The sequence below is a fragment of the Dermacentor andersoni genome, chromosome 7 (assembly GCF_023375885.2).
Source record: "Dermacentor andersoni chromosome 7, qqDerAnde1_hic_scaffold, whole genome shotgun sequence".
Classification (NCBI taxonomy): Eukaryota; Metazoa; Arthropoda; class Arachnida; order Ixodida; family Ixodidae; genus Dermacentor; species Dermacentor andersoni.
In genome coordinates this window covers 68,200,406-68,211,886 of record NC_092820.1, presented here as the reverse complement: position 1 = coordinate 68,211,886, position 11,481 = coordinate 68,200,406, and the positions used below count along the sequence as shown (strand labels likewise).

The following is an 11,481-nucleotide window of genomic DNA, read 5'->3' as shown; positions in this document are numbered from 1 at the left end:
CGTTGAAAACTACAGACCGATATCCTTAACAAGTATCACATGCAAGTTAATGGAACACATAATTTATACTTCAATCATGTCGCACTTAGTTAAGCACAATATTCTAAGTTCTAGTCAACATGGTTTTCGACAAGGTTTTTCATGCTCTACACAGTTAGTAGAATTCTTTCATGATCTGGCCTCGGCAATAGACAAAACCAAAATAATAGACTGCATATTTCTAGATTTCAAAAAAGCCTTTGATGTCGTTGCACATGATCTTCTCATCTCAAAACTTAAGGCCTACAAGTTGGACAATAGTGTCATAGCTTGGATTGCCGAATATCTTCGTGCAAGAGAGCAGTCTGTGGTGCTCAACGGTTTTTCTTCTGTATATGTTCCAGTTACCTCAGGTGTTCCTCAGGGATCAGTTTTAGGTCCCCTTTTATTTCTACTCTTTATTAATGATATTGAAAGTGATCTTACGTCTTCATTTAGAATGTTTGCAGATGACTGTGTCATTTATAGAGTCAGAGATAACGCAAATGACATTTCATTATTACAGACTGATTTAGACCTTATAGGAACGTGGTGCAATACGTGGGAAATGTCACTAAATGTTGAAAAATGTGTTCACGTCACCTTTTCAAGGAAGCGCGCATTTGAGCCATGCACTTATACCTTGAGTAATATGGCATTAAAGAAACTTGACGAATACAAATATTTAGGAATTTTAATGACGTCTGACTTAAGATGGAACAGGCACATTACGCATATTAAAAATAAGGCAATACGTTCATTGGGTTTCCTCCGCCGTAACTTCAGTCAAATACCGAATAAATTAAAAGAGCAATTGTATTTCACTTATGTTCGTAGTTTACTTGATTACGGTTGTATTTGTTGGGATCCGTACACGGCTGATCTCACAGAACAGCTTGAAAGAGTGCAGAATAGAGCAGCTAGGTTTGTGCTTAATGACTATAGTAGAAAATTAAGTATGACAGAAAGTAAAATTAAATTATCGTGGCAGGCATTAAAAGACCGGCGAAAAAACCTGAGGTTGAAATTTTTCCACGCTGTTTATTATTCAAAAACAGGGATTGAGAGAGAAAGATATATTAAGTCGCCTACTTATACGTCGTTGAGACGCGACCATGCGCTGAAAGTCCGCGAGTATCCTTTCAAGGGTGACGTCTTTAGGTATTCTTTTTTTGTTCGGACTATCAGGGAATGGAATGCTCTTTCGCCTGACATTGTTAATATTGAAAACAATGATGCGTTTTATCACGCTTTATGTATGTGATTACTTGTTCCTTCCTTTAATATGTAATCCCCCCTGCTGTAATGCCCGCATGGGCGATGCAGGTATCTAATAAATAAATAAATAAATAAATAAATAGGAGCTGTGCCGTTATACTTTGACAAGCGTTCAAACTGTTCGCTGCAGGTTACATTGCGTGACTACTTGGTTCAATGGATGAGGTTTCCACCAATGAATAAAATAATTTTGGCTGCTAATAGCAGCATACCTTACAGTCTGAATTAAGCTTGTCCAGCAAAGCGACCATTTATTAACTGCGCGAGCGTCCTAAGCAGTGGTAGGTGCTGGATTACTGATATCTTTGTTCTATATAGCGCATGGTCCAAGCATACGGCATCAGCGGTTATGTATCTATAAACGTTGTGCGGCATGACTATGCCAGGTCGTATTGCAGCGTTAGCCCGTTTTCTCTTGCTTTATCTAGAAAGAGGATGATAACCGAATTTTTTTTTTCGTTGTGTTCGTTCTGTTCTCTACGACGCACTCACACGTAATATGGAAATTTTGTCCTCAAAAATAGCCATCACATTCTCTTTATGTGATCCCTTTCATATATTATGGCTGTATACAGGCCAAAAAGGCAATGCCGAAGCACACAGCTTATGTATCATGCTCATTCACCAACCGCAGTGATCGCTGTGTTGAGCAGCGCCATCGGCCTCATGCAGGAAGGCTAGCGTACACATATAGTAGTAATTTCAAGCCTAATAGACTTGAAATGCGTGAGAAGGATGCCGGTGTATCACAAATATTTGATAGCACCTGCCGCTTAGATGTATCGTGGTTGCCTTAGGTTCGCCGTGCACGAGCATGCACTATTATGTTTTATGTTTTACTACCTACGCCAAGCGATCAGACAGTGAGCTGATTTACCATTTAATGCTGTTAATACAGAGACATCGGTTTTCTTATTGTTGAATTAAAACTGATATAAGCAAAATAGTCCACATGCACACATCGCGACTGATTATGCGCGTCACATTTTTGCGCCCCAAGACATATTTCTGCCTACTGTAGTTACCGATGCACCGAAAGGCTTCCCTGACGACCTTATATAAACGGACATGGCGTAAATTTCACAAAATATGATCTAAAACATCCCAAAATAGTTCCTCAGCACGTGACAGCAATACTTTAAAGGGACACTAAAGTAAACAATTATTTCTTCTGCATCAGGAAATTACCGTTCTACAACACCAAAAACACCACCCTCACAACAATAAGACGTTTGGTAAGCCAGAAAAAGTGCAAGAACGAAATACGGGTGGCGATGCCTACTTCAGTTCCTGCACCTGGGGGCTGTGACATCTTGGATTTTGATGGCATCTTCTAGGGCCTTCTAATTATATATAGCGGTACAGATTGACTACATTGTGTTCTAAATTAAGGAACCAAATGTTAAACCTGGCAAGTTTCGGGAACCTTATCAGCCAACGCGGCCCAAATGCGAAAACATACTTTGGAATCCCTGACGTCACGCTGACGTACCGGCGCTGGGGTTTCGGCGCGAAATTCAAATACTGATACTTGGACCTTCATTTTCTCATATAATAATCAAACAATTTTTTCTTTTTTTGAAATGACTGCCTGCAGGGTTCTCAAACAAAGCTTCATTAGTCTAAACTGATCGATTGTTTCGCTTTAGTGTCCCTTTAGAGCAGCGCCGCGCCGGATCGCCCAAGCCAGAGAGGAGGAAAGGCTCGCCGCGCGCCCTACCCTCTTAGCCCGATGAAAACGTGTATTGGCGGCGAGGAGTTACGGAGTCGCCATCTATCGGAAGCGCCTCGCTGGCGTAGTATGAGGGATCACGCGGCGCGCTCCTCATAGGTTTTGCTGTCAGCGCTCACTGAAAACACCACGCGCGAGCTCTCCCGGACATTTCTCCGAGCACTTTCGAAACGAGAGATGTTTTTTACTGTCTAAATAATAATCTTGGGCACACTGAAAGCACAGAATCGTTTACAGACGCTATCTCTTTACTGAATACGTACAGTGAACGGTACTGCGCGCGGTCGCCGCGATGGAGTCTCCCGAACCGGCTTCTTGCGTACAAAGGTAGGTGAACGCTGGGAGCAAACTATGTGAAATATGTTCTTATAGTGTTTGTATAACTAAATGGAGCGTAATAGAATAAAGCCTCAATGCAGCGATCGCACAGATTCGCAGCGACCGACTGCGCGTCTGCACGCTTGTCCGCGCACTATTTCGCTTTCGCCGCGTGCGCGTTTTCGCACCGTGCCATGAGCTTTAGGCCGCAGAATATGAGCATTTGACGGTATACAAGCAATCATTGTTGCGTGGGCGCTATCAGAGCTGTTCAAAAATAATTTCATTGTAGAGACTTCGACGCCTACGGGGTCTGTGATGTGCCGTCGCGACGATTCGTTTTTTTTTTCTTCTAAATTCTTGGACGTTTCCATATTATTTCTCGAGTTGCGTCGCACTGTATGTTTATCGGTGTTCTCAGCGTGCGATTCCCGCTGCTTCTTTTTTGTAATCCAGTGCATTAATTCATAACACGTACAAACATGACCATATGCCACGCCTTTTTTTAATGTGCGTTTTACCGCTCCCTTTCCATTCCAGTGAACTTGCCAGTATCTATAGCATCGACATGTTCATAGACCAAACCGTCATGACATTAGTCGGGCAGCGGACTCGGGTGAGAGTCTCGCGCAGACCCGGCGCCGTAGCATAAATCTTCCTCGCGTCTGTGCTTGCTGCATACCCGAGTTGTAGCCGATGACTGTTTGCCGGTTTTATGTTTCGCGATCCAAGCTTCACGCAGCTTCTTGTCCTGCGGCTACGCGTGAATAAGGCTGACACCTGGCTCCGTTGCGTACGTCCGGCACTGCGGCACCGAGCAGTAGCCTACCATGTTGCGCGCCTTCAAAGGCAGCCACTACCTATTCTAGTGCTTTCAAGCGTTGTAAAGGAGACACTCGAAGCGGGAAAATCTCGCCACTAAATGAGGACCGCAGCGTACGAGGGAATTTAAACTCGTTTTCAACTCGCTTCGGCGCTCTCGAAGCAGCCGATGCGGCCGCTATGTCCACGTGATCCCTAATAGCACGTCACGCCGACGGTGGCGCCAGCTTTTCCAGTGGTGGAGCTCGAGGCCAATATTATTCAGGCACGGCCGGTCTCGAGGGGAGCGCGCGCTTCTCTTCTTACGGCCTTCGCAATGGGGTCTGTTTCCGCCTCCCACCGCACCGCGGTGGGGTCGCCACTGCCCCACCGCTCCGCCGCTGCGACCGCCGTTCACGCGGAAGGAAAACGCGCGCCCACTCCAAGTCCGTCCCGCGTGAGTGGTAACCGTCAGGACCTGATATTTCACCCCTATGCATTATGCAAAGACCGCGCGATCAGCCTCTTCGATTTGACAGCTAAGAGTTATAAACAACAGAATAACTACCGCGCGCCATCGCGTGCTCTTCTTCAGTATGACTGCATGGTCGCATGAGGCTTTGGTACACTCACGTCAACACTTTCTACCCGTTAAATTTGGAGAGAAACAAATCTATATCAGCCTCTTCAGTTTGCCTACTGACGGGTTTTAACCAGTGTGTAGAATTATAAGCGACCTGAAGCGTTTATATGACAGATTCCTAAGAATTCCGAAGCGTATAAAATATAGCTCCTGAAATCTCAAGCACTGCCATTTTTGTTTTGCTCGAAAGCGGATTTAGCATGAATTCATGACGCTGGACGGATTCAGAGAAACGAAAACAAATTTATTCACAGCTAAATTCAAGGTGTCCAATGCGTTGCGCTCAGATCCATAACTTCAACTTCAAACGTAGTCACTCGCGAGGAAATGCCGGCTGCAAACCACACTCGATGCCGACTTGTCGTTGAAGACGAAATTTTCTCTGGAGATGTTTTTGAGCCATTTTGCAAACAGTTCTGAATCACTTGGGAATTGATGAAAAGAAACGCCCTGAGTCTTACCCAACTGCGACTTGCAAAGCGGTACGCAGCAGTACACCATCGCCGCGTTGGATGATCGACGGCGGGCAATAAACACCGTCGCACAGCAAATAACTTAATCCGTGGAAGAAACGGGTAGAAACGTGCACCAGCGCTCACAACACTAAAGGCCACGCTGCCTGCAGGCACACAGTGCGATGAGAGCACTCCCCGTCCAAGAGAGAATCTGCTGTGCCCGGGGCACAGCAGACGAAAGGTGCCCGAAATGTCTACGTTCACCCATGACGTCACGTCCGCTATAACCCATGATGTCACATCCGCTCATTTTCATGGCGGCCGTCTTACGGAGCCGGCTGCGCTGCGAAACTGTCCGTATTCCCTGCCCACTTAGAGCGTGAGTAATTCATCTTTCCACGCTATATGCGTGTAATAACGTATTGGGGCTGTGAGCAGTTTGATGCGTTACCATTAGGTATCTTGTGCGCATATTTTGCCTCCTGGCCGCGTCAAATTGCAGCCGGCATGTGGAATGGGCCGTGGCATATTATATGGAGCTGCTCATGTGAGTGGTATTGCCTCCGTCAGGATCGTCAGTGCGTGCACAGAACCATTCAGTAGTCTGGTTCAGGGAGGATGCGCGAAAGAACGAGGACGTAAGAAAACACTGGCATGACGAGCTGTTCCGTCAGATCGCGTTACATCGCGCTTTTTTTCTAAGACCATCTCGCTCGAGCGAGAGGATCTTAGAACAGCATTACTACTGCTTTTTTACAGCTTTGCTGCTGCTCATTTAATCGTCACCTGCGTTCTTTTAATAATACAAATGACATCGCTGCGCGGAAGAGCGTCTCTTGAAGTTTCCAAACAATAGCCAATGCCGCCGTGCCTGCTGCATACACGCTTGCTTTTCCTAACGCAGTTAAGACGCGGCACTAGCTCTGCTACTGCGTGATACAGGGTCACTGTGATAAGAAAATTAAAAAGAACAAACGAAATTAAGGCAGAAAATGTCAAACGTCGCCAAGCGTGATAGACGGACCTGCCTCGCTAGATGAGTTGAAGAAATCGGGGTCCTGAAGTCAGCTTCGCCGCAGTAGACTAGTGTTACGCACTGAAGCATGTCAGAACTGAAGAGTGACCGCTTTCACCGACATAAATAATATGTGTTCCGTAATGATGTACGCGTGCACCTGCCGTCTCCTGTTACATTACGCGCGCCGAGGCGCCTAAGTGTACTGGCCGGCCTTCAGCGCTATTTCGGACGTGGCTGTGATGCTTTGAACCGTTGGTTTGTCGACCTCGTAAGCCAGTTAATGTTTACACGGCCATTTTTTTCTGAGCTGTTGATTTCTTCCATAACAGCTACGTAATTTCGTAGTTTCCCGTTCAACTGCTTTGGTCATATGCGAGTCAAGGTTGTTCTCTTTAGCCGAGCGCAGTTTTCGAAAGCGAAACGACGCTTTTGCATCAGCATATAGTGCCGTCGCCCATTTACAACACAGTCAATCAATGTAATTTTGTATGTCACTGGGAAACCGCCGAACGCAGGGAACTCACTCGCATGCGGGGAACTGCATAACTAGCCACGGGATTACCGTGCCTCTTGGGAAGCTGCTTTGCATCAAAGGCCAGGTACCCTTGCTATGATTCACCGCAAAATATTTTGTATGTCTAACCGCTTAACATATTTGTATTGCGGTGAAGCTAACCTTACGGAACCGAATTTCGCAACGCTTTTTAGACTCCTGCATCTCTACCAGCCACTACCAAACGCTTGTCGGTACGTCTCTTGGCAAAGGTCCAGGTAAATCTCGCCCTGTTTGGAGTTGGGGGGACTCACGTATATGAAAACTGCCAAGGAAAGCAGTTGCCCTGATGAATTCACGCTCCCCTGTCGAAACATTTGCACCAGCCTGTTCGACCACCGTTATCACCGCAACATATTTGTGTGTTGCGGTGAAGCATGCCGATATTGGGAAAGAGTTACGTGAATCTGGAATGTATGGTTTCTGTCAGCGACGAACCTAATGTTCTACTCTCATCCCTAATGTTCTACTCTCATCAAAGCAGATTTTCGTGGCAGGATGCATGATGTCTTGAGAACTTTTGTTGGCTAAAGCCATACATACCAGGTTAGCTCTTGTCACAATAATACGCTTTACCGCAATACACAAGAGGCCTCGCTGCAGGACACGCCCGCCGTAGTTAGCCAAAACCTTATGTGATGGTTCACTGCAAAACACCTCCTGTATTGCGGTGAATCGTAATAAAGCACATTTGTCAGTTTAGAATTTAAAGACCCTTGCCCTTCGCTTTTGTAATAATATGACTCAGTTTAATGAGAACATGTATTCACTGCTAAAAACATCCACATTGAAATGGAGATATGAACACTGATGGCAGCCTGTGTGATGTTTTATCCCTTTACTTTTTTGTGTACTGTCACGCTGCCATTATTAAATTTTCCTGTACTTTGTTAGGCGCTCATGTACATAACATTAGATCACAAAGAGCCACTGTGTAATTAGTGTTCAAGGACCAGTGTGATGGCTTTACTCAAGAAAGGTTTGGGTTATGTTGTTGTGAAGGTTTTTTTTTTAGAGGTAGCTTTCTGAGAAGAAATCATATGTCAGGAAATAGATCTCAATGGCACAGTAATCTTGGCTGCCTTTTGCTCAAACATGCCCTAGACATAATTGAGTGATTTGCACTTGCAACTGGACAGCAGCCGTAGCTTGCTTGGGAGACCAGTGATATGGCATATTTTATCAAACTAGGTGACACATAGCATTACCAGTCCGAATAGAGACCTGTTTAAATTTTTGTCACCTTTAACACCTACATTTTCGACCATGAATTCAGAAAAATCTGTAGCACATTTATAACCTAGATTTTAAATGCTGTATAAGTTGGCTTCTTGTTCACTGCAGCTGTGCTCGGGTTCTGTCCAAACGGGAGAGCACTTCTGCACAGCTTATTAGGGAATATTCTTATTTACATACCTTCTTTTTATTTATCTCGCCTACAATCACAATCAAATGTTTATGGCACATGAATGTGCTGTGCATGAATCTAACTTACAGTGCCATGTTCAACAGCACAGTGCATGTAGCTTGTGTTGGTTCATTCAAGCTAAGCATTGCTACAGCCTTTAACTGTAGGTATCATGGTATGAGAGCAGAGAAATGGATATGCAAAGACAGTTGGGCACATTGAGACAACATCTTTGTTGTGTGTGAAAAGGTGACAGATACACAATATGGGGAGAACGCATGCACTTTCATATTTTCTCGCGCACAAAAAAAGCCGGAGGAATAAGGTTTCTTCACTGTGCCATAGAAACTATATGTTTGCTCTCAAAGGTAATTCTGATTCATTGGATATGTTCCTGTGCTGTGTTTATTTTCTTGAGTGTGCTTTAGTTTTTGCACGTTAATGTTTCAAACTCGTTTTTATTTTCACAGACTGAACATCCCACGTCTTGGTTTGACTTCCTGGTACAGGATACTTGCACTTAGCATGGAGTGATGAAGCAGAGCAGTGTACTTTTATTAAATGTGCAGATTTTAGCAGTATAACAGCAGTTCATTAAAAAAACATGTGTGCTGAAAATAAAGTGTTCTTACCCACATTCCTCGTTGTCTATTTATTTATTTATTAATACTGTCAACCCTCATAGAGGGTCATAACAGAGAGGACAATACAATTACATAAATCAAATATGGACAATGTCAATGCACGTAAAGTTGCTTAACACTTGTCAATTCACAGTTAATAAGATGTTCACTTGAATGCTGTTCAGCACACTTCTGACATTTATCAAAATACGTACAATGAATATCAAGTCGCACATATCACTTGGCACTTCAAAACTAAATCGAAAACTCCCATAAATATGCCTCAGCAGCATTTTCAAAGTCGGTGACATCCTTTAGGCTAACAATAGCGTTTGGCAATTGGTTGCACATTTCTATTGCATCCAGGTAAAATGAGTATCGATGTGTATCACTGTTGGTATGGTCCGGCTTTATGACGTAGTCGTGGTTAGTTCGCGGGTATCTTTTGCCTGGAGCATGTAGATATTTGAGCTTATCAATCTTAAGTTGATCCTGCATTATTTGATAAAGCACCTTCAGCCTATATTTTTTCCTACGTACCTTAAGAAGATCGAAGTTGCAACGCTGTAACATAAGCGTGACCGATTCCTTCCTTCGGTATGTCGAACAAATAAAACGCGCCGCCAGACTCTTTCCAACTTCCTCTTAAGCGTCACTTGATGGAGACTCCAAACAACGCTGAATATTCTAGTATCATCCTAATGAAGGCGGTGTATGCAATAAGTTTTACATTACGCGATGCACGTTCCAGTTTTTTTTTCTAAGAAAATATAACTTTTGATAGGCAGTTATGCAGACGTTATCTATATGTTGGTTCCATGTCAATTTTGCTCATATTCCTGTATTCTCTTCAGCAAAACCACTTATATGGGGAACTGATCATGATAAGTGCTCATGAGCATTTTAAAGAACAGCCTTGAACCCTACTCATGCACTGGTAAAATGTATAGATGCAGTGAAATTGAAACAGAAGGCAAAATAGCAAACATGATGCAGTATTTGTCAGACAATTATGTCGGCAATTTTTGCATAAAACGATTTACTTAGAGCATACTAGCACTACAAAGCACCCATCTTTTTTGTTAGGCACACATTAGTACAAGGTCTTTAAAGGTGGCCACAAGAGAGATGCTGGCTTTAATGAACTATAGAGGTTAAAGGCAGCCATGGAAATGTATTAAGAAATTATGCAATGCATAGCATTTACTCAGTTCATAGAGCTTCCAAAGTTGCCATAAGGCCTTGATAGCTGTGGATGAGGGAACAGTTGTAGCCCTATTTGGAGCATGAGAAATGAACATTAAGATCGAAACATAAGTAACAACTCGTAATGCAATTAAAAAATCTTGCTATACTTTTAAAAAGACAGTGAAATGAAATTAGTAACACAATTTCCTTGTCTTTTTACTTCATTTAGGTTCAATATACTTATTTTAGTAACACAAAAAAGCAGAGTGGTGAAGCACATAAAAAAATGCTAGTCTGTTTTTATATTCTGTTTTCTCTAAATTCAAAGTTCAGTAAAGTTAACTTAGAAAGCTACGGTGAAGCCATTGCTTCAGCCTGTATGGTGCATAACAGCAGCAATCGCCAGCCTAACTGCTTGGGTTTACAGTGCCTTATTTGAATTGTATACCTTTTAAGTGCTGAGCTACTGGAAGATTGATTAAGGTGACCAACATGCTGAACCAGTAGTTTACTGAGTAAAATACACGGAGAAGGGTGGAAAGATAGGACAGAGAACAGGGGATGTATTCTGTGTCCACCTAGTGGAAATGTCCATTTCATCCGCTCCTGAAGTTCTGATTGGCTGGGCTGGCGTATGCATGAGAAGGAGACATGCTCCCCCAGCTACTTTGCACTTCAGCAGAAGAGGATATGGACATGTCCACTAGGTGAATACTTACAAAGCTATTTAATAAAGTACTTCTGTAACCAACATGCCTGCTATGCCATCCTTGCTTTCAATGTCTGTCTTAGTAAAAGTGTGAAAGAGCCAGGTTTGTGCATGAAAAGTTTTCCTGAGGGTGTGTGCCTTGAAGCCCGTAGTGGTAATCACAGGAAACGGGGGTGGATCCAGAGTAGCACCAAAGGGCAAGCCTTCATCGAAACAAATATGGAGGGAAGTGACTGCATGCTCAAACTTGTCAGCTCACAAGTTTGCCAAGACCAAGTGATATCAGAAGTTGATGAAGCCTACATAGTTAATGTATAACCGCTTAGGCCAAAATTATTTAGATACTTTTTATGAGGACTACATATTTACTGGAAATCTCAAAATAATTATGTTAGTGCGGAATACCTTCCACTAGTTGTGACGTCCTTGAAAGAATGAAAATGTTTGAGTTGTACTTGTGTGGTGCATGAAGTTACTTTAAAAAAAAAACTCAGCAATGGAAACAAAATGCAAAGAGTAGTATTCGAAATAAATTGCCACCTCTTTAGGGCTAGATGAATTCAAATATTAATAATAAGCAAATGAAGATCGGGCATACAAGATAGATGTTTCGGCTCGCACTTGAAAGCCTTGTTCACTAAGATTGTGAACAAAGCTCCAGTTGAACCAGTTCTTATTTTTCATTTTTATGGTTGGCATCTAATTTTAAACTACTTACCGTGCCTCTTTTGACAAAA

The 11,481-nt window shown here is 43.2% G+C and overlaps 1 long non-coding RNA gene across 1 annotated transcript; it reads left to right on the top strand.

The window, feature by feature from the left end:
* The first annotated feature begins 5,798 nt into the window (after positions 1–5,798).
* LOC129385754 (uncharacterized) lies at positions 5,799–8,861 on the top strand. The gene is made up of 2 exons (XR_008613296.1): positions 5,799–7,034; positions 8,695–8,861. It is a non-coding gene; the product is annotated as an uncharacterized lncRNA (long non-coding RNA).
* Positions 8,862–11,481: the final 2,620 nt, after the last annotated feature.